The following is a 25,592-nucleotide window of genomic DNA, read 5'->3' on the forward strand; positions in this document are numbered from 1 at the left end:
CTGGGGCCCCGTATGTTCGGAGCCCAGATCTACAAACCAGCTCCGGTCTCTGGTCTCACACCCACCAGCGACGGGAAGTGGGACGTCCAGACCCCACACGGGACCATCAGAGCTAACCGCATAGTCAACGCCACAGGTCCAATATCTGTCAGTGGCAAAATATCTGTCTCTATGTAAACGCCAATGGAGGCTGGTGGAGGGAGAAATCGGTGGACAGGCTCATTGTAATGGCTGGAATGGGTTCCATTCATTCCATTCCAGTTTGTCCTCTGATTATAAGTGACACCAGCCATCGCTGGTATACACAAATACATGCACAAAGACAAGCTTGCAAGCATATATGCACAACATGTACCTCTTGCTGCAAACATGGAAAATAGAAACAAGAGCCTTTGGCAGACTGGGAGGGTGAGCTTCGTGCTAGAATGTGTTTTGAAAGAGAGCCAGAGGAGGGTTGGTGTAGTTGGAAGTTGAGCAACCAGGGACTGGGTTATTGTGCAGAGTGTGTTTGTGCTGCAAACCATGATTGATCGCTCCTCGCACAAGTCACTATGTTCAAACAAACATTGTAAGAACCATACCACTCAGCAACAGAACATGCATTGATTATTGATTTTTACATCAATTGAATATCAATACATTGCATTAAGCACTGTAGTATCTTGTAGATATATTAGTTGTGTTATAGTGTTTTGTTTTTAGGGCTATAGAAGAGGTTGTCGTGATGTTTGGATCGTACTCAAGTAGTTTGGTCATTCAAAAACACAGTCCTGTTATACACAGGTCTGGGGTCACATTGAATTCTCACTGGAAAACGGGATTGAGAAACTATGACCGGCCAAAAGGTTTGAACAAACAAACACACTTCAGGTGATTAACATGTTTCTAGTCGTAATGTCTGTGAAGTTTGAGTAAGCTGATATCTGAACAAGTTGATACCCATCCCATGTAGCCTCTCCCAGGTTGTTGGAGACGTATCCCACAGTTTGGATTGGATAGACTGCAGAACTGGACATACCAGTTCTGGGACGATTCAGTTGGCAAATATGGCTCCTTTTTTCCTTTCCTTCCACTGCTGTTTATCCAAGTCCAAGAATTCACCTCAAAATCTCTCTCCATCTTCCCCTTTCTCTTTCTCTCGCTGGCCTTCACAAATGTAACTCATGTAAGTCACAGCGGGTGAAAGCATTACAGTCTATGTCCTATACATTGTACTTGGCGTACAATCAACATGGAGAGAGAAACATATAGCTAGCTACATGTATAGCTGCTGGGGGAAAATGAAGTCCACTTTGTCAGGGGTACAACATCTCATAGTGGAGCTAAAGGATTTAACTTGAAACCCCACCAGACACTGTAGATTTGTAGTGTTTGACCAATGCAGTAATGACTACTGTCTCCATATGGTCCAGTAAAGTAGTACAGCTCATGTACAGTACATACAGGTCCAGGAGTGGAGGTTTGTGTGGTGATTGTGGAAGTTGCTGTGTTTGTTTGCACTGACAGACACACACACACACACACACCCTGCCGTCTGAGAGTCTCTCTGGGTGTTCAGTTCTGGTTCTGTGGGCCTCTTTCTCTCAGAACAGCATTGGTTGTGCTCATAAACAGTAGCTACTACACCCCCTTTTAAAATCCCTCCACCAGGAGTTAAATCTTTTAACCTCCTTCTTCTACTGTGAAATGGTCCCACTGGTTTGCGGTTGAGTTTTTTACATTCTGAGAGCATTGTTTGGATATGTGGGAATAACCCTGGTATGATAATTATGATGGGAGTGTAATAGCAGCATAGCCTCCCTCTCTATACATAACCTTGGGATGTTCGTATCTTTCATTACAATACAAATCTCTCTCTAACCCTCGGGTCAACCTCATCTCTCCTGTAGTGGCTGGGTGAGTTGTGTAAAGTTATTTTATTTAACCTTTATTTCACTAGGCAAGTCAGTTAAGAACAAATTCTTATTTACAATGACGGCCTACACCGGCCAAACCCAGATGACGCTGGGCCAATTGTGCGCCACCCTATGGGACTCCCAATCACAGCCGGTTGTGATACAGCCTGGATTTGAACCAGGATGTCTGTAGTGACGCCTCAAGCACTGAGATGCAGTGCCTTAGACCGCTGCGCCACTCGGGAGCTCTAAGTGTGGTGGGATTTGCGGGTTTACCCCTTGACATGCAGGTTAGGGAAGGGTAAGTGATTTATGTTTGCGGGAGCTGTGGTCTGCAGGAATAACTCCATGTGAAAGCAGATCCTGAAGTGCTGCTGCAGCATTCCTCAGACTCCATTCTCTCCAACGCTCCCTCCCTTTACTCTCACCCCATTCCATTTCTCTCTCCTTCCACTGTCACACTCACCCCATCTCTCTCTCCTTCCACTCTCCCACTTGCCCCATTCCCTTGTTTGACTCCCAACCACCTCTACATCTCTACCTCCCCCACACACCCTAATCCCTCCATTTACTCTCTCCTCAGCTCCGTCCCTTTACTCTCTCCTCAGCTCCTTCCCTCCCTCTCTATCAACTCTTCTTTCCTCCAACTTCAAACTCCCTGCTTGCCCTCCTCTCTCTCTCTCTCTCTCTTACTCCTTTTTCTAAACCATTCAATTTTTCTTCCCTCTCATCTTCTCTCCCAACCCCACTTGCCAGGCCTCGTCTTCCCAAACGTTTCCTCTTTTGCTGCCCATCCCTTCTCTCTTTCTTCTTGGTCGCTGGTGACCAAGCCTGCTCACGGAGAGCTACTGGGTGTGCAGGCTGTTGTTTATGCTCCAACCCTGCTCTAACACAGTGGATTGAACAAATCAATGTCCCCAGGAGCAGCTGTTCCAGGGCTGGAGTAAAATCCTGTATCCCGTCTTTTTATCTTCTCCTCCCCCACCTTCAAAACATGACACTCCCTCTTCCTGAAACCACCGTTTGGCACCTTGACCAATGAGAATCCCCAGAGTAAGGTCAGGGGTTGCGGTTCTAGGAATGTGTATCCCCCTGAAGGATCTGTTTCACCATGTGGGCCATGACCTACTAATGGAACCAAAAGGAGAACGGGCCAGAGACAACCAGTGAAAGGTGTTCACACAGGACCTCCTCAAATCACGGGTGAAACCAGTTATTCCGTTTACCTTTCATTCCTAAGTGGGAGCTATATGTACTGTGAACAGAAAATGGACAGTACTGTTTCACAGAGAGAGAGAAACGGTCTTTATCGGAGTCTCTGGCCTTTAGAATTGATTTAGCTTACCACGCTATCACTGGTGCTCATAAATAAGGAGGAAAGGGAGTGAGTGAGTTACTGTTATTTTACTGCTGCTCTTTAATTATTTGTTATTTTTATTTAACTTATTTTTCTTAAAACTGCATTGTTGGTTGAGGGCTTGTAAGTGACCATTTCACTGTAATACCTGTTGTATTCGGTGCATGCGACAAATAAAAATGTGATTTTGATTTGGTTAGTTAAAGGTGCGGCGGGTGTACTGTGGATATGGGTAAGCCCAGATGTAAAGCCCCATTGGAAATGGATCACAGAGTCAATTCATTGGAGGTTATTCCTGGGAGGGTTTGTGAATGACCTTGTGTGTATCCTGCTACAGTGAGCTGGTAAACATGTGTGCTATCTACTCGGACTCCCCCAGCAGCTCTGCTCTGGCCCTAACTGGCCATAGCCTACAGAAGTAGGGAAAGGCAACCTTTAAAAAAGGTAGAGAGAGTATGTATCCCTCTGAGATCTTTTTTTTTTAAACAAAGCTGAAGTTATAATGCAGCAAAACTCTGTTCAATTTGAGAGATATACTGTAAAGCAGTATCTAAAATGAGTGATTATATCAGACTTGCATACTCTACCGTTACTCTTTTCCCTACTTGTACCTCAACTATTTATGTCATGTATTTATGTACTTGACGCAGGGTCTGGTGTGGAACAGCTGCAACTCCGCAGAAAGCGGCAGAAGTCAACAAGTGGGGTTATGTGACATTTCTTTCAGCTGTCACGACAACTGGTTCCTGCAGGCCGTTACCAGTCTGTGCTCTGTAGGGACAAACAGCTGTAGTGTCAGCAGGGGTAATGGTGTGTGTGTTTGTCTGTGTGCAGAGGGAGGGCAGCTGACTTTTGCCCCGGAAATCAGAATATTGATCTGGCAAGAGGCTCGTAGCAACAGGCTTCCTGTACTGGTTAGTGGTCGGTCTACTGTACACAGAGGCAATGCCATACATTATTTTACTGAATCTTTTATTTCAGTTGTAAAATTGTGTTGGCGTCTCTTTTTAAATCTTGGTGTTACAGTATATGACTAAATGTATATACATTTTATGTAGTACTATGTGTTGACTGGGTTTGCGCTTGTCATGGTCAAGCGATAGTTCTGTGACTTACACAAGGTACTGTGGTGAGTAAATGTTCTGTTTTTTAGGGGTGTAGCCATGTCCCTGTGGATGTAGTGGCTCTGTCTGGTCTGTTTCTTTCTCTTTGAGAACGTTACGGAGTAGGAACATTCGTGTTTGTGCCAGTGTTTTGGTGGGGAAGCTAACAAGCAGGGAGACGGTTAAATGCTCCCAAGGAAAAGCGGCAACGCACCTAAAAAGTTGGTTTGCACGCTGCCATTAAACTCCAAAAGAACAAGGCCTTAGAAAGAGCCGTTATAAAAACCAGCCGTCTGACATTATACCAAAGATCAGATCATATCAGATCACATTATCGCCAACAGCCAGGGGTTGGAATCTCAGCTGACCACCTGAAATAGCTCCTAGAAAATGAAGTCCTTTGTAAATGAAGCCTTTGATGAAGTTTAAAACAAGAATAACCTTCTATGCAGTCTGACTCGACGTTCACTCTAAAGTGAATCAGCTGGTAGAACAGGGAGTCTCCTATCTATGTCTTAAGATGTGGAGTCATAGTGTTGGAGCCACAGACAGACAGATAATTGTGTTAGTGTTAATGTGACGGGCCCTTAACACCATGCCGCAGTCTGAAATGGTATCCTCTTCTCTATATAGGGCACTACTTTTGGCCAGAGCCCCATGGTTTTTGCCAAAAGTAGTGCACTATCTAGGGAATATGGTATCACTTCAGACACAACCATGTCTAAGTGTCAGAGTACACCATAGTACTGTAATAACAGTCGTGTTTTTACTCTACCTATCTACCGGCTTCCATACTCTGCATCTGAGATTCTACTATTCTAACATTTTACGGCCATTTTCTGCTCCATTTCTGTCATTATCATTGCACAATCTGTGGGACCGAGATGGCTTTGCACTATTTTGATCTGAGGATGTGAAGGCTGGCTTAGGAGAAGGCAGAGCGAGTCGGTGTGTGAGGCTCTGTTCTTATACTTGTTTTGCTTTCCTTGCTGTGGAGACTGGGGCAGTTCAGGGATGGCTGTTTACACCCTACTGGCGTCTTTCTCCCTACTCTGGTGTCTGCTTCCTGGTCTCCTCAAAACATCTATGCTAACCTAACGTAGAAGGTGTAAAATAAACACCTGAGCAGGACACCCCATATTTTGGTCATGACGAGGGGGAAAAAAGGAGGAGTTAAGATGGAACGTCGCCTTGTTTATATTTCCGCATGGAAACAACTTCAGAGAGCAAGCAAGCACGTGCCGTAGCTAGCTGCTAGCCAAATTTTAGCTAGCTTTATCTAGCAATAATGACATCAACAAAATTGGCATGTAGTGCCTTCATCTCAAAGAAAGACGGGCGCTATTTTTAGTCATCTGATATGTTTCACTGGGGTGGGGACTGTAAACAGCAAGGCGCACATCCAAAAGCGGAAGTCGCGTCAGGCTCTTTTCCTTTCCCCTGAAAAAAAACCTGGATGTTTCTGGTTTCTATTGACCCCACTGAAGGTGCACCTTTTCAGATAATGAAATAATTACTGTTCTTTGATTGGTCTACAGGAATCTGGGCCCGGGAAGTTGGCCAGTTGATTGGCTTTGAGCACCCCACTATCCCTGTCCATCACCAGTATGCTGTCATAGCAACAGTGCCTGAGGTACTAATTTCATAAAATTGTTGAATGTGTCTATTTTAAAGTAACATGTGTTGTGATGATTAATAAAGTTTGATTAGATGTTAAATACATTTTGATAATGTTTTGTTGTGCCTAGGTGAAGGCCCTGAAGACAGAGCTGCCAGTGATCAGGGACCTGGAGGGCTCCTACTACCTCAGACAGGAGAGAGAGACGGACTGCTGTTTGGACCCTACGAGAGAGAGAGGAGAAGATGGTGCTGCAGGACTCCTGGGTTACAAATGAAGTACCACCAGGTCTGTCTGTCTGTTGATCTTTCTCTCACTTTCTCGCTGTCCCACTCTCTCACACAGACTCTCTCTCCCTCTCTGTATGCCTAACCTCAGTTGTACTGCTCTGTGTGTGTGTGTGTGTGTGTGTGTGTGTGTGTGTGTGTGTGTGTGTGTGTGTGTGTGTGTGTGTGAGTGTGAGTGTGAGTGTTGTACATGTTTTGGTAAGGAGCTGTTTGAGTCAGACCTGAACCGTATCATGGACCATGTGGAGATGGCCATGGAGCCGGTACCTGTGCTGAAGAATGCTGACATCATCAACATTGTGTCTGGACCAATCACCTCTCCCCCCCTGACCTCCTGCCCATGGTCAGACCGCACCAGGGCACACACAACCACTGGACCGCCATTGGCTTCGGGTAAACATAGGAGTGGGATTGTGTGTGTGTTTGTTTGAGGGGAGCTCTGAGCAGTGGGTTGGGGTCAGGGGTGGATGCTGAAGTAAATCGATGTGACTGGATGATGTAGTGTGAAAGTTCTTCATTCTGAAGGTCTTACTATCTTCCCTGCTGTAAAAACTAGGTAAGCCTTGTTATGTTTGGCTGACTGGGAGTGGGAGATTGAAGGTCAAAGGCATTACTGCATGGTCGGACTGTGTGTGATGTCCCAGGTATGGGGTGATCCACGCCGGTGGCATCGGGAAGTTCCTCAGTGATTGGATCGTGACAGGGGAACCCCCCTATGACTTCATTGAGTGTGACCCCAACCGCTACAGCTATACCCTATATGTGTGCCAAGGCCAGAGAGTCCTATGGATTCAACAACGTGGGTGAGTACTCACTACCCTGGCTGGCCTATAGTAGAGAAGGATTTTGGACAATGGGTGAGTGGGTTTTCAATGAATGGGATATCTTTACTGGTTGAAGAAAAAGGCATGTTTACTAAAGAATGTTAGAAATTAAAACATTAATTTTCATCTCCCTCCCTCAGCGGACTACTCTAAAGGGGAGTGTTTTGCGGGCCGTCCGACCCACAGGATCAGTGGGGTGTATGAGCTACTAAAGGGGAAGGCTTCCATGAGCTTCCATGCTGTCTGGGAAAGACCACACTGGCTCTATAAGCCTGGATACAAGTAAGATACCCGGTCAATCAGTCAATCAATACAAGTATGACACTACCACTGAGCGTTAAGCATCGTTTCCCAATTTATTAGTGCTGGTTGCGGACTCCTTTCACTCCACCCCAAAATCATAAACCTCGCCTGAGGTTGAGTATCTCATGATAAGCTGTAGACCACACTATTTACCAAGAGAGTTTATCTATATTTTTCATAGCTGTCTATTTACCACCACAAACCAGTGCTGGCACTCAATGAGCTGTAAAAGGCCATAAGCAAACAGGAAAACGCTCATCTAGAGGCAGCGCTTCTTGTGGCCTAATTAGTTTACCTAATTTCAACCAGCATGTTAAATGTGCAACCAGAGGAAAAAAACTGTAGACCACCTTTACTCCACACACAGAGACACGTACAAAGTTCTGCCTCGCCTGACATTTGGTAAATCTGACCATAATTATATTCTCCTGATTCCTGCTTACAAGCAAAAACTAAAGCAGGAAGCACCAGTAACTCGTCAATAAAGAAGTAGTCAGATGACGCAGATGCTAAGCTACAGGACTGTTTTGCTAAGCACAGACTGGAATATGTTATGGGATTCTTCCGATGGCATTGAGGAGTACACCACATCAGTCACTGGCTTCATCAATAAGTGCATTGATGACGTCGTCCCCACAGTGACTGTACGTACATACCCCAACCAGAAGTTATGGATTACAGGCAACATCCGCACTGAGCTAAAGGGTAGAGCTGCCGTTTTCAAGGAGCGGGACTCTAACCCGGACGCTTATAAGAAATCTCGCTATGCCCACAGACAAACCATCAAATAAGCGAAGTGTCAAAACAGGACTGAGCTTGAATCGTACTACACCGGCTCCGACGCTCGTTGGATGTGGCAGGGCTTGCAAACCATTAAAGACTACAAAGGAAAGCAAACTGCGAGCTGCCTAGTGACACGAGCCTCCCGGACGAGCTAAATTTCTTCTATGCTCGCTTCGAGGCAAGCAACACTGAAGCATGCATGAGAGCATCAGCAGTTCCGGACGACTGTGATCACGCTCTCCGTAGCCGATGTGAGTAAGACCTTTAAACAGGCAAATTACCAGGAGGTGTACTCCGAGCGTGCGCTGACCAACTGGCAAGTGTCTTCACTGACATTTTCAACCTGTCCCTGACTGAGTCTGTAATACCAACATGTTTCAAGCAGACCACCATAGTCCCTGTGCCCAAGAACACTAAGGTAACCTGCCTAAATGACTACCGACCTGTAGCACTCACGTCTGTAGCCATGAAGTGCTTTGAAAGGCTGGTCATGGCACATCAACACCATTATCCCAGAAACCCTAGACCCACTCCAATTTGCATACCGCCCCAACAGATCCACAGATGATGCAGTCTCTATTGCACTCCACACTGCCCTTTCCGAACTGGGGAAAAGGAAGACATAAGTGAGAATGCTATTCATTGACTACAGCTCAGTGTTTAACACAATAGTGCCGTCAAAGCTCAACACTTAGCTCAGGACCCTGGAACTAAAAACCTCCCTCTGCAACTGGATCCTGGACTTCCTGACGGGTCGCCCCCAGGTGGTAAGGGTAGGTAACAACATCTGCCATGCTGATGCTCAACACGGGGGCCCCTCAGGGGTGCGTGCTCAGTCCCCTCCTGTACTCCTTGTTCACCCTTGACTGCATGGCCAGGCACAACTCCAACACCATCATTAAGTTTGCCGACAACACAACAGCGGTAGGCCTGATCACCGACAACGATGAGACAGCCTATAGGGAGGAGGTCAGAGACCTGGCCGTGTGGTGCCATGATAACAACCTCTCCCTCAACGTGATCAAGACAAATTAGATGATTGTGGACTACAGGAAAAGGACTGAGCACGCCCTCATTCTCATTGACAGGGCTGTAGTGGAGCAGGTTGAGAGCTTTAAGTTCCTTGGTGTCCACATCACAAACAAACTATCATGGTTCAAAACACACCAAGACAGCCGTGAAGAGGGCATGACAAAGCCTATTCCCCTCAGGAGACAGAAAACATTTGGCATGGGTCCTCATATCCTCAAAAGGTTCTACAGATGCACCATCAAGAGCATCCTAACTGGTTGCATCACTGCCTTGTATGGCAACTGTTCGGCCTCCGACTGCAAGGCACTACAGAGGGTACTGGACTAGTACATCATGGTACACTACTACTGCTACTACTGGACCATCATGTCACACTACTGCTGGACCATCATGTCACACTACTACTGCTGGACCATCATGTCACACTACTACTGCTGGACCATCATGTCACACTACTACTGCTGGACCATCATGTCACACTACTACTGCTGGACCATCATGTCACACTACTACTGCTGGACCATCATGTCACACTACTACTGCTGGACCATCATGTCACACTACTACTGCTGGACCATCATGTCACACTACTACTGCTGGACCATCATGTCACACTACTACTACTGGACCATCATGTCACACTACTACTGGACCATCATGTTATACTACTACTGCTGGACCATCATGTCACACTACTACTGGAACATCATGTCACACTACTACTGCTGGACCATCATGTTACACTACTACTGCTACTACTGGACCATCATGTCACACTACTACTGGACCATCATGTTACACTACTACTGCTACTACTGGACCATCATGTTACACTACTACTACTGGACCATCATGTCACACTACTACTACTGGACCATCATGTCACACTACTACTACTGGACCATCATGTCACACTACTACTGCTGGACCATCATGTCACACTACTACTGCTGGACCATCATGTCACACTACTACTGCTGGACCATCATGTCACACTACTACTGCTGGACCATCATGTCACACTACTACTACTGGACCATCATGTCACACTACTACTGCTGGACCATCATGTCACACTACTACTGCTGGACCATCATGTCACACTACTACTGCTGGACCATCATGTCACACTACTACTGGACCATCATGTTACACTACTACTGCTACTGCTGGACCATCATGTCACACTACTACTGCTGGACCATCACACTACTACTGCTGGACCATCATGTTACACTACTACTGGACCATCATGTAACACTACTACTGCTACTACTGGACCATCATGTTATACTACTACTGGACCATCATGTTAAACTACTACTGGACCATCATGTTACACTACTACTGCTACTACTGGACCATCATGTTACACTACTACTGCTACTACTGGACCATCATGTTACACTACTACTACTGGACCATCATGTTACACTACTACTACTGGACCATCATGTTACACTACTACTACTGGACCATCATGTCACACTACTACTGCTGGACCATCATGTCACACTACTACTGCTGCTGGACCATCATGTCACACTACTACTGCTGCTGGACCATCATGTCACACTACTACTGCTGCTGGACCATCATGTCACACTACTACTGCTGCTGGACCATCATGTCACACTACTACTGCTGCTGGACCATCATGTCACACTACTACTGGACCATCATGTCACACTACTACTGCTGCTGGACCATCATGTCACACTACTACTGCTGCTGGACCATCATGTTACACTACTACTGCTGCTGGACCATCATGTTACACTACTACTGCTGCTGAACCATCATGTTACACTACTGCTGGACCATCATGTTACACTACTACTGGACCATCATGTTACACTACTACTGGACCATCATGTTACACTACTACTGGACCATCATGTCACACTACTACTGCTGCTGGACCATCATGTCACACTACTACTGCTGCTGGACCATCATGTCACACTACTACTGCTGCTGGACCATCATGTCACACTACTACTGCTGCTGGACCATCATGTCACACTACTACTGCTGCTGGACCATCATGTCACACTACTACTGCTGCTGGACCATCATGTCACACTACTACTGCTGCTGGACCATCATGTTACACTACTACTGCTGCTGAACCATCATGTTACACTACTGCTGGACCATCATGTTACACTACTACTGGACCATCATGTTACACTACTACTGGACCATCATGTTACACTACTACTGCTACTACTGGACCATCATGTTACACTACTACTGCTACTACTGGACCATCATGTTACACTACTACTGGACCATCATGTTACACTACTACTGCTACTACTGGACCATCATGTTACACTACTACTACTGGAGCTTCATGTTACACTACTACTACTGGAGCTTCATGTTACACTACTACCGGACCATCATGTTACACTACTACTGCTACTACTGGACCATCATGTTACACTGCTACTTCTGGACCATCATGTCACACTACTACTGGACCATCATGTTACACTACTACTGCTACTACTGGACCATCATGTTACACTACTACTGCTGGACCATCATGTTACACTACTACTGCTGGACCATCATGTTACACTACTACTGCTGGACCATCATGTTACACTACTACTGCTGGACCATCATGTTACACTACTACTGCTGGACCATCATGTCACACTACTACTGCTGGACCATCATGTTACACTACTACTGCTGCTGGACCATCATGTTACACTACTACTGCTACTACTACTGGACCATCATGTTACACTACTACTGGACAATCTTGTTACAATACTAATACAACCAATACTGGACCATCATGTTACACTACTACTGGACCATCATGTTACACTACTACTACTACTGGACCGTCATGTTACACTACGACTGCTACTACTGGACCATCATGTTACACTACTACTGGACCATCATGTTACACTACTACTGCTACTACTGGACCATCATGTTACACTTCTACTGGACCATCATGTTACACTACTACTGGACCATCATGTTACACTACTACTACTACTACTGGACCATCATGTTACACTACTACTGGACCATCATGTTATACTACTACTGCTACTACTGGACCATCATGTTACACTACTACTGGACCATCATGTTATACTACTACTGCTACTACTGGACCATCATGTTACACTACTACTGCTACTACTGGACCATCCTGTTATACTACTACTGCTACTACTACTACTGGACCATCCTGTTATACTACTACTGCTACTACTGGACCATCATGTTACACTACTACTGCTACTACTGGACCATCATGTTACACTACTACTGGACCATCATGTTACACTACTACTGGACCATCATGTTACACTACTACTGCTGGACCATCATGTTACACTACTACTGGACCATCATGTTACACTACTACTGGACCATCATGTTACACTACTACTGCTACTTCTGGACCATCATGTCACACTACTACTGGACCATCATGTTACACTACTACTGGACCATCATGTTACACTACTACTGCTACTACTGGACCATCATAATACACTACTACTGCTACTACTGGACCATCATGTTACACTACTACTGGACCATCATGTTACACTACTACTGGACCATCATGTTATACTACTACTGGACCATCATGTTACACTACTACTACTACTGGAGCTTCATGTTACACTACTACTGGACCATCATGTTACACTACTACTGCTACTTCTGGACCATCATGTCACACTACTACTGGACCATCATGTCACACTACTACTGCTGGACCATCATGTTACACTACTACTGCTACTACTGGACCATCATGTTACACTACTACTGCTGGACCATCATGTTACACTACTACTGCTGCTGGACCATCATGTCACACTACTACTGGACCATCATGTTACACTACTACTACTGGACCATCATGTTACACTACTACTACTGGACCATCATGTTACACTACTACTGCTACTCCTGGACCATCATGTTACACTACTACTGCTGGACCATCATGTTACACTACTACTGCTACTACTGGACCATCATGTTACACTACTACTACTGGACCATCATGTTACACTACTACTGCTGCTGGACCACCATGTTACACTACTACTGCTACTACTGCTACTGGACCATCATGTTACACTACTACTGCTACTACTACTGGACCACCATGTTACACTACTACTGCTACTGGACCATCATGTTATACTACTACTGGACCACCATGTTACACTACTACTGCTACTGGACCATCATGTTATGCTACTACTGCTGCTGCTGGACCATCATGTTATACTACTACTGCTGCTGCTGCTGCTGGACCATCATGCCAGTGGACAGTAGTGAAGGAATTTGGCCGTGAGGTTCATGTGTTTTATGACGTGTACAAATATGGAAAGCATAGTGTGGCTTTAGGAATGTTCCATTCCAAAGATGTCTGTCTGGCACATCACTATCTCCTTTGTGGCTGTAACTCTCTGCATCCTTGAGTGTGAAGACACATTGTAGCAATGTTGTGTGTGTGTTTTGTCCAGGTGTAGCTGTGTGTTCCTATGTGCATGTTAGACTGTTTGAGGACTTGGTGTTTTTTCCTTTTGGGATGGAAGGTGGGGAAAGGCTGGACAGCTTCCAGTTTTTATTCACATGTAATGCCTGGGGAGATAACTGCTCTGTACTTACTGTTCAATACTCTATATAGTCTGATAATATCAGTCCCACATCATCATCATGTGTTGGTCTGAAACCACTTGTTTTAATTAAGAGCTGGAGGTGTTTGAGAGATCAAACTCAGGGTTAGGTTCCAATTGACATGTTCAAACTCCGGGTTAGGATCTAGTTTGCCAATCCAACTCACGGTTAGCTTTCAGTTGGCCATCTACCAGTGACTGGCTAAGCTTTTAATTGGCTCTGAGAATTTAGCACCATCTGCGGGATTTCTTTCTGAAATGATGCCCATGGTATATTAAAATACAGTTTTTCCATATGTAAAACTATGAAACCTACCGTATAAGGGCCCAGTGACGTAACATTATGTGAATAGTCTCCTTTCTAGAGCCATCTTTGTATGACTGTTTTATTATAACACAGCGTTAAGTTTATCAAGAACCGCTAGTCTGTAAGCATCTCCTCTCCCCTGCACCTCCTCTCAAGTCATTACTGTGAATGTGTTTTCACTTTTAGTCAACTTACTTATTCAAATAATTGTTAAATATATGAAGTAACTAACCGCTGTCTCGGTTAATACTTTCAGTCATTACATTTGAAATAAACCAAGTAACTTACCCCCAAGTGTCTGTCTGTTCTCCCCAGGCCGAGTTTCAGGTGTACCAACTGGTTTGGTCCAGTGGGGAGGGAGTCTAACCTGGTGATGGAGAAGGTTGAGGTCGTGGACCTTACGCCCTTCCTCAAGTTCATGGTTAAAGGGAAGGACTCCCAGAAACAACTGGACAGACTTTTTGCTAACACTATGCCCAAGGTAAGGAAAACACTATGCCCAACTCACTGTATTAGTACTCACTGTGCACTTATATCACATGTTGCTGTATCTCACCAACACTATGCCCAAGGTGAGAGAAACTGAATGTGCCACTGCATCACACCAGGCTAAACTCATTCACTCTCATAGACAACTCATGCACGACTCCCAGTCCCTATGAATCTCACTATTGCCAACAGGTGGCAGTGTTGAGTTTGAACCTGCTGGCCTGTTTGAGGTTGTTGGGCTTAGGAAGTATATTTATGTTCCTCTCTCTCCCCTGTCAGGTGGGCCTAATTAACATCAGCCATATGTCGACCCCCCACTCGAAGAGTCTAAACTGAGGTCACCATTACCCAGCTCGCACCTGGAGAGTTCCTCATCACAGGACCGGATCAGAACTGCACGACCTCAGGTAACACACACACAGAGACAGACAGATATGAAAACCTCTCATACTCTAAGCAGCTCAGGCCAGGTGTAGAGTCAAACCGTCCCATATAACATTATTCTAACCCACGTAGAAAACACTGGTAGTATAACTCTGTACTCCAACTCCTCACAGCAGCTGTTACTGTAACACCCCCTCTCTCTGCTCCAATAGGGAACAGCACATTAAAAAACAAATTCATCTCCTATTCGTTCAGCTCTCTCACACACCCTGAGACAGCTTAGTATTGTATACCGCCCCCTAGTGGTATCAGGAGATCACTGACAGTCAGGATATCTGCATTGCAGCCTTATGGCAGGGCAGGCAGAGGTGGCCAATCTTTTCCACCAAGGGCCATGTGGGTCCAGGGTTTTGCTCCAGCCCTGCAGTAGTACATCTGATTCAACTGATCAAGTCCTTCATGAAGACTTTGATTGGTGGATTAATTTAATCAACATTGTGCAGGTGTTTCTATTCCTTGAAGTTGTAAGTATAACCATAAAACCCTATGGATCCCTCTCTAACCCCAGGTGGATAGGAGACAGAATGAGGGATAACTTAGACATCTCTAACGTGACAGAGGACATTAGGGTGTTGGCTGTGGCTGGACCAAAGACGTTCTACAGAAACTCACTGTAACGGCTGTTGTAGAAAGTAGACCAAGGTGCAGCGAGTCGAGTGCTCATGATGAATATTTATTTTTAACTCAGAACACTAAAGAAAAATAACCAAGAGAACACAAACGCGCACAGTTCTGTCAGGTACATAAACTAAACAGAAGACAACTACCCACAAACACAGGTGGGAAAAAAAAAACCTACTTAAGTATGATTTCCAATTAGAGACGACGAGGACCAGCTGCCTCTAATTGGAGATCATCCCAAAAAACAACATAGAAATAGAAAAACTAGAACCTAAACATAGATATACAAAACATAGAAAAACACAAAACACCCCCTGACCTACTCTACCATAGAAAATAACATCTTACTATGGTCAGGGCGTGACACTCACTCAGGAGGACATGAGCGGCTCCCGAGTTGCGCAGTGGTCTAAGGCACTGCAACTCAGTGCAAGAGGCGTCACTACAGTCCCTGGTTCAAACCCAGGCTGTTTCACATCCAGCCGGGATTGGGAGTCCCATAGGGTGGCGCACAATTGGCCCAGAGTCGGCCGGGGTAGGCCGTCATTGTAAATAAGAATTTGTTCTGAACTGACTTGCTTAGTTAAATAAAGGTTAAATTAAATGTAAATTTTTTTATTTGATGAGCGATGCAGGCTTCAAGTTCCTCCACTGCAAACCCCTTCAACTGGCTGGCATCAACCTCAGAGCTATCAGGATCTCCTACACAGGTGTGTGTAAGCTTACAACTGGTTAAGAGTACATGTGTAGCATGTACAGTGTAACTGACTGCGTGAGTTGGGCTGGGAGCTGGATCTACCTCAGCACATGACAGCGGTGTACCAGGCTATCATGGAAGCAGGACAGGATGAGGGCATCGACAACTTTGGTACCTACGCCATGTCATCACTACGACTGGAGAAGGGCTTCAGAGGCTGGGGCGCAGAGGTACACACACACACATTCTCTCATGCGGTATGGATTGACGTTTTGTTATTTTTTATTAGATGAACTGTGACACCAACCCTCTGGAAGCTGGTCTGGACTACTTCATCAATCTCAACAAGGTAGACATTGGCTCTCACCAGTCAGCCACTGTCTGTGTGTTTAAGTAGAGGTGTTCATATTGAAACCTGTGGCTTATGTTTAGATGTTATGAAATTGTGGCCATGTAGCCAGTATCCTAAGTCTCCTACACACCTGTATTCTTTAATAAATGCTATGTTTAAATACAGTACACACACACAAACATCTCTCTCCCTGTCTCCAGCCTGCAGTCTTCATCGGTAAGACAGCACTGCAGGAGATCAAAGCTAAAGGTCTGAAGAGGAAGCTGTTGACGGGACCATCTGGCTCAACGGCAAGGTGAGCTGTGTGTGTGTGTGTGTGTGTGTGTGCGCGCGGTGGTAAAAAGGCAGCACAACAGAGGCATACACTTACACCAACAGTGTTACCAACAATGTAGATTATGTAATGCATTATAGGATGTTCCACAATGTGTTTTTTTTATGCGTAATATGTATTGTCAATAATTGTATCATTGTGGAGTGACACTTTAATAATTGTTTCTGAACTCTACACCACCCAGCATTTTCCTACAGTACCTGCAACCATCCTATAGAAAAGCATATAGCTTATTGCCCTCTTCTCTCTCCTAGGTGGTTGTCAACATTACACCAGGGGCCTACAGCTACACCACCCAGAGGAGCCTGGCATTTTCCTATCTGCCAGTAGAGCTGTGTTCTGTGGGGCAGAGGGTGTTGATGTTGGGGAGGAAATACCCTGCCATGGTAGTCTAGGAGCCACTGGTCCTCACTTAACCCACCAGGAACCGGCTGCAGCAGAAGGCTAAGAGCAAGACCTACACACCGGGGACAGACAGAGAACCCAGCTTAGAACCAGAGTACCAGACCTGGATCCAAATAGGATCTGTTTTCTTTCAAGTATTTACAGAAAGGTGTGCTTTATTTAGCTACCTTCTGGTGCTAATTGCGACCCAGGTCCGTTTAGAATCTCCAAATAGAAGAACTGACACCAACCACTCACACTGTGATGTGAACTATGCTGGTTGACAGTGTTACTGTTATGATTATGGTGACTTATGATGAAAACAACTGACATGTGATGAACAATACTCAAATGACACCCTTTACCCTGTGTGGCCCAAAGTAGTGCACACTATACAGGGAATATGGTATCATTTGACATGGAGACTTTGACAGTGATGTAAAAATAAAATAAAAAATGACTTCCTCTTTCCTATTTGGTCACCTGGTTAGGAAGAAGCAGGAACAACTAAAGTAACCCAGAATGTGCATAAGAGCTCAACTCTAGGTTCCAATGTCCAATGTCCATACTAGCATGGACGGATTGTTTGGTTGGAGTCTTGAAACCATCCAACCCATAACTGCTTAGCAACAGAGGCAATCATTACTGATATGTGGCATTTTAATCTCTCAGTATTGCGTTGTTATAATGTGTTTTTATATGAAGGAATTAAATGCCTTTTTTAATTATGGGTATTAATGGTTATGGGGTTGAAAAGCAGAGTCTTAGTAGAAGCGTTATTGCAGCTGTCCTATCACAAGAACTGGCCAAATAGATGCTGTCTACTGTAGTCGTTTTGTACATTATATAGAAGAGACAATGAACTTTGATAAGGCTTTGCACAAACCTCCGTCTTAAAAGCATAGCGGGCATATTGCAGACGTAATAACCTAAGCATAAGGTAGGACAAGCTAACTACTAACGGACAGTAATAACCAAAAGGAACAGTATTTTAAGTAAAATAAATTGTGATAAATGGGTTTACATTATTTTGTCAAATTGTCTGTACATTTTAACGTTGCTTAATTAAAGCCAATGGTAAGCTTGGTCCTGTGCTGTCATCTGTTTTATAATGATTCTGCATATTTCAAACACTATAATTCATCCCTCTCGCTGTATGGAGCAACATCAAGCACATTGGTTACATGAACTTGGCTGAGTATTACAAGTGTCTCTCCACTACAACATAACTCAGAGTTACTTGCGTAACCCCGGTTCTATGATAATACGAGTGAGACGTCTCACATTGGGATTCGCTTGGCGGATCACTGGGCTTGAAGAACCAATCACACAGTGACTGGCCCACTGGTCATTCTCAAGCATGCCTCTATTGCAAGCAGGAAAACGAGGTGTAACACTGAGTTCTATTCCAAATGCTTGTTTCAATGTCTCACATTAGGATATGGCCAACTCCTGTACTGCAGACATGCTCTCCGAAGCCAGGGTAGTCCCAATAACATCACTCCTCAGAGGCGCCGAGACTGAGGAAGTATGCACCAACAGGTAAATACCTTTTAAGTGTATGAGGGGTGGCCTAACATGCCATAACGCAAATCTCATGTAAGGAGATGCCTTAGAACAGTGCCCAAGAAATAGCCATACCTCTGGAGGAACGAGTTTAGAAATGAGGGCGCTGCCGTCTTAAGGGCTCCTGACCAATTCTCCTATTTTGTGTTTTTTTTACGCCAACTTAATGTTTTTGTACACAATGTTTCCGCCATAATTTCCTATGACCGAAAACAGCTTCTGGACATCAGAGCAGCGATCACTAACCTCAATTTGGATGAACATTTCTACTTGAATGAGTCGGCAGCTCTGAGCATTCTGCTTACGCCAGACCAGGCCCCGATCCCTGGGACTCGGCAGTGGAAGCGGCGGCGAAAGAGGAAAGCGAGGCGGCGTCATGACGAGACAACCTCAGCGAGGAAGTAGACCGCCATCGCCCTCTGTTTTGTTGGCAAACGTGCAGTCAGATGAGCTCTGTTCGAGACTATCCGATCAACGGAACCTGAAAAACTGTAACATCCTATGTTGATCGGAGTCATGGCTGAACGAGGACATGGATATACAACTCGCTGATTTTTCTATGCATCGTTAAGATCGGATGGCAGACTCTGGTAAGGCGAGTGGGGGAGGGGTGTGTCTCTTTGGAAAAAAAAAAAATCTAATAAAACATTGGATAGGTGCAGTGAAATGTGCTGTTTTACATGGTCAGCCATAGTAGTACGGTGCCCATAGAGCAAGTTAAGGTTAAGTGCCTTCCGCAAGAGCACATCGACAAATTGTCACCTTGTCGGCTCGGGTATCCGAACCAGCAACTTTTTGGTTACTGGCCCAGCCCTCTAACTGCTAGGCTACCTGATGCCCTGGTAACAAAAGCTGGTGTGCAATCTCTAATGTTAAGGATGTCTTGAGTTTTTGCTCACCCGAGTTAGAATACCTCATGATAAGCTGCAGACCATACTATATTTTTCGTAGCTGTCTATTTACCACCACAAACCAATGTTGGCACTAAGACCGCACTCTGCGAGCGGTATAGGGCCACAAGAAAATGCACACTCAGAGGCAACGTTTTTTCTGGCCGGTGTTTTTAATGCAGGAAAACTGAAATCTGTTTTACTTCATTTTTACCAGCATGTCACCTGTGCAACTAGAGACTAAAAAAAACTCTAGATCACCTTTACTCCACACAAAGAAACGCATACAAGTTCTTTCCTCACCCTCCCTTTGGCAAATCATACCATAAATCTACCCTCCTGATCCCTGCTTACAAGCAAAAACTAAAACAGGGAGTACCAATGATACGCTCAATACGGAAGTGGTCCGACTAAGCGGATGCTAAGCTACAGGACTTTTTTGCTAGCACAGTGGAATGTGTTCCGGGATTCATCCGATAACATTGAGGAATTTACCACATCAGTCACCGGCTTCATAAATAAGTACATTGACAATGTTGTTCCCACAGTGACCGCACGTACATACCCCAACCACAAGTCATGGATTACAGGCTCCCTGGCATCCAGGAACTCTATACCAGGCAGTGTCAGAGAAAGGCCCCAAAAATTGTCAAACACTCCAGCCACCCAAGCCATAGACTATTCTCTCTGCTACCTTACGGCTAGCGGTACCAGTGCACCAAGTCTGGAATCAACAGGACCCTGAACAGCTTTTACCCGCAAGCCATAAGACTGATAAACAACTGCTTTAGAGCTAATCAAATGGCTATCCAGACCTGCATTGACCCGTTTTTGCACTAGCACTTGCACTGACTCTATGCACACACATTGGACTACCCACACACTCATTCATACTGTACTTACACTGACATCCCAACACAGACAGACACACACACACACAAAACGCATACACATGCATACTGACGCCACAAATACACTGACATCCCAACACACACAGACACATACAACGTACACACATGCATACTGACGCCCCCCCCCCACACACACAGACACATACAACGTACACACATGCATACTGACGCCCCCCCCCCCCCCCCCCCCCCCACACACACACACACACACACACAGCTGCTACTGTCTATTATCCATCCTGTTGCCTTCAGAAAGTATTGACACCCCTTGACTTTTTCCACATTTTGTTGCATTACAGCCCGAATCTAAAATTGATTAAATTGACATTTTTGGTCAATAACATACACATAATACCTCATAATATCAAAGTGGGAATATGTTTCTCAAGTTTTTTACAAAAAAATCACATTTACATAAATATTCATACCCTTTACTCAGTACTTTGTTGATGCACATTTGGCAGCAATTACAGCCTCGAGTCTTCTTGGGTATGATGCTACAAGCTTGGCACACGTGTATTTGGGGACTTCCTCCCAATATTCTCTGCAGATCCTTTCAAGCTCTGTCAGGTTGGATGGGGAGCGTCGCTGCATGGCTATTTTCAGGTCTCTCCAGAGATGTTCGATTGGGTTTAAGTCCAGGCTCTGGCTGGGCCACTCAAGGACATTCAGAGACTTGTCCCAAAGCCACTCCTGTGTTGACTTGGCTGTGTGCTTAGGGTCGTTGTCCTGTTGGAAGGTGAACCTTCACCCCAGTCTGAGGTCCTGAGCACTCTGGAGCAGGTTTTCATCAAGGATCTCTCTGTACTTTGCTCTGTTCATCTTTCCCTCCATCCTGACCAGTCTCCCAGTCCCTGCCAATGAAAAACATCCCCACTGTATGATGCTGCCACCACCATGCTTGATCGTAGGGATGGTGTCAGGTTTCCTCCAGACGGAATGCTTGGCATTCAGGAGAGTCCTTTAGGTACCTTTTGGCAAACTCCAAGTGGGCTGTCGTGCCATTTACTGAGGAGTGCCTTCCGTCTGGCCACTCAACCATAAATGCCTGTTTGGTAGAGTGCTGCAGAGATGGTTGTCCTTCTGGAAGTTTCTCCCATCTCCACAGAGGAACTCTGGAGCTCTCTCAGAGTGACCATCGGGTTCTTGGTCACATCCCTGACCAAGGCCCTTCTCCCCAGATTGCTCAGTTTGGCCGGCCGCCAGCTCTAGGAAGAGTCTTGTTGGTTCCCAACTTCTTCAACTTAAGAATGATGGAGGCCATTGTGTTCTTGTGGACCATCATTACTGCAGAATTTTTTTGGTACCGTTCCCCAGATCTGTTCCTTGACACAATCTTGTCTCGGAGCTCTCAGACAATTCCTTCGACCTCATGGCTTGGTTTTTGCTCTGACATGCACTGTCCACTGTGGGACCTTTATATAGACAGTTGTGTGCCTTTCCAAATCATGTCCAATCAATTGAATTTACCACAGGTGGACTCCAATCAAGTTGTTGAAACATTTCAAGGATGATCAAGGGAAACAAGTTGTATCTGAGCTCAATTTAGACTCTCATAGCAAAGGGTATGAATACTTACGTAAATATGTTTATTTTTTTATTTTTTTAATTGATACATTTGCAAAAAAATTCTAAAGACCTGTTTTCACTTTGTCATTATAGGGTATTGTGTATAGATTGTGGAGGAAAAACATTATTTTAATCCATTATAGAATAAGGCTGTAACAAAATATGGAAAAACGGAAGGGGTATGAATACTTTCTGAATGCACTGTATTAGTGTTTTATTTGTCATTCATGTTTTACAAATTAGAATTTTTCTTCCACTTTGAGTATTTTGTGGAGATCATTGACAGAAAATTACAATTTAATCAATTTCACTTTGTTACACAACAAAATGTGGAAAAAGGCAAGGGGTGTGAATACTTTCTATAGACATAGCTACCTTATTACCTCATACCATCAACACATGGACTCAGTACTGATACTCCCTCTATATAGCCATGATACTTTTACTCGTTATTGTTATTCACCGTGTATTTATTCCTTGTGTCACCATTTCAAAATTATTATTATTAAAACATTTTTACCTTAAGGACCCGTAAGCAAGCATTTCACTGTTGGTCTACATCTGTACTTTACTAACCATGTGACAAATAAAATTGCATTTTATTTTGATTTTATTTTAATTTGAGAAATTTGGGGATTAAGTGGGTTAAAATCTTTCAACAATTCACAGAGGGTGCACAGCGGGACAAAGTGCTGAATTTTGGCACTTTAGCAAGTCCTTATTTATATACACTACCGTTCAAAAGTTTGGAGTCACTTAGAAATGTCCTTGTTGTTGAAAGAAAAGCAAATTGTGTCCATTAAAATAACATCAAATTGATCCGAAATACAGTGTAGACATTGTTAATGTTGTAAATGACTATTGTAGCTGGAAACGGCAGATTTAAAAAAAAAGAAGGAATATCTACATAGGCGTACATAGGCCCATTATCAGCAACCATCACTCCTGTGTTCCAATGGCACATTGTGTTAGCTAAAAAAAATTGCTTTTCTTTCAAAAACAAGGACATTTCTAAGTGACCCCAAAATTTGAACGGTAGTGTATATATTTTAAAATAGATTTATTGACCATGTGGTTCATATTAAAGGGCACTTAATTTAATATAACAGGCTTTTAAATGAAATATTGATGCACAATTTCTACTTCAATATCAAAGGCACGCAAAAGGGACTCATTTCGTTGAATTATCCCAAAAATTTGAAAAGTCTATATAGAAATGCCCCTAGCCTTAAAGCAGATTTTTCACCTTGAACGAAAACAAGGGGGTTGAGCCTGGTTTCCACTAGAAAAGCACATCCACAAAATCCAAATGGGCTATATTGTAAAAATTCATGAAAACAAAAATGCGCATTTTGGTCTTAATTTAAGGTTAGGAGGGTTAGGCATAAGGTTAGCAGTGTGATTGAGGTTAGGTTTAAGGTTAGGTTTAAAATCCCATTTTTAGGAACATAAATTGTAGAAAAAAGCAGGGTTTATGACTTTGTGACTGTGGTAACTAGTCCCAACTGTTGAGCCCTGAGCCGCTTTGGGCTGGCCTTCTGGGCAAGGTGTGTCTTTACGCTAAATCCCGCCCACTCAAACGACCCTGTTGGAGCATGGCTCTGGAGCTGGAGACGAAGGAAAAGTCACTTGCAAGCTATAACCTCCAGAAACAAAGTGAATGTTAAAAATATATATATTGAAGCGTAAGAGCTTTTTGAAAAGACTTTCAGCCTAGTGGGGTGGGGTGGAGGTTTGGCCTGCTTGGTGACATCAGCAGGCGGTAAATTACAGAATAGAGTTCCAAACCTCTGCCAGCTAGATTTCAGTCTCCCCCTCCCCACTCAGACCACTCCCAGAAAGTCCTACACTCTAAAAATGTGGGTTCAACAAGGGTTCTTCGAAGATCATCAAAGAACCTTAGGGTTCTTGGCACTGAACATGGCCCCCAAAAGGTTCTTCCAAGAACCCCATAGGAGGTGGGGTTCATTAAGGAACCTCCTTAGTTGCCCAACTGAAACATTTGAATTTGGCAGAAGGTGCAAGTACTTAACTGAAAAATGCTGAAGGCTAGCTGTATTGGGTGCAGATGATAATATGTAGGCTATAAGAATATGCTGAAGGCTAGCTGTATTGGGTGCAGATGATAATATGTAGGCTATAAGAATATGCTGAAGGCTAGCTGTATTGGGTGCAGATGATAATATGTAGGCTATAAGAATATGCTGAAGGCTAGCTGTATTGGGTGCAGATGATAATATGTAGGCTATAAGAATATGCTGAAGGCTAGCTGTATTGGGTGCAGATGATAATATGTAGGCTATAAGAATATGCTGAAGGCTAGCTGTATTGGGTGCAGATGATAATATGTAGGCTATAAGAATATGCTGAAGGCTAGCTGTATTGGGTGCAGATGATAATATGTAGGCTATAAGAATATGCTGAAGGCTAGCTGTATTGGGTGCAGATGACTGAACTGCTCACTTTTGTGTCTGCAGGTATGTAGACAAGGAGGCATTCAAAATTAGGTCAATTGGTATGTTATGCAGATCACATTTACCATCCTCCTTCCATACCTCGTCAATGAATATCCCATAGGCCTCTACATTATGGACGCCAGAGGATAAACCCATTGGTCCTGGGGCTCTGCTGGGAGTTTACCTCCTATTTGGATTTTTTTTAATCTGCTTTACACTAAAACCATAATAAACACTGAGAACTAAAATACTGTTATTGTTGTTATTGTAATGCGAATTATTGTTATTATTAATAATGAAATAGGGTTATTCAAAAAACTTATAGGGGTTCCCCCACAGTTTCAATTTGATACTCCAGGGACCTTTTCTTTTTAGTGCGCTTATATGCCCATATAAAGACACTCATGTGACCGGCAGTCATCTGATTGGTTACTGTCTAGGAAATTAAAAATATTCAACCTGGAAGACAGCGAAACAATATTGCGCGTGCATTTCCTCCTCAACACACGACATCTTGTGATTTGTTGCTTTTACATGAAATAAGCTAACTACATTACCTTTCTGAATCTTGCTTTCGACTGCCGTTCAGGCGTTGCAAATACTGTAGATATGTACCGCACGAGTACTTCCTTGTTGACACGAATAGTATAATTGATTTCGAAGTTCTTCGATTTGAGGAAGGGGGACA

General features: G+C 44.2%; 1 pseudogene; it reads left to right on the plus strand.

The window, feature by feature from the left end:
• The first annotated feature begins 12 nt into the window (after window positions 1–12).
• LOC115202586 (dimethylglycine dehydrogenase, mitochondrial-like) lies at window positions 13–18,599 on the plus strand (annotated as a pseudogene).
• The last annotated feature ends 6,993 nt before the right edge of the window (window positions 18,600–25,592 follow it).

This window comes from Salmo trutta, chromosome 12 (genome assembly GCF_901001165.1).
Source record: "Salmo trutta chromosome 12, fSalTru1.1, whole genome shotgun sequence".
In the NCBI taxonomy this organism is placed as follows: Eukaryota; Metazoa; Chordata; class Actinopteri; order Salmoniformes; family Salmonidae; genus Salmo; species Salmo trutta.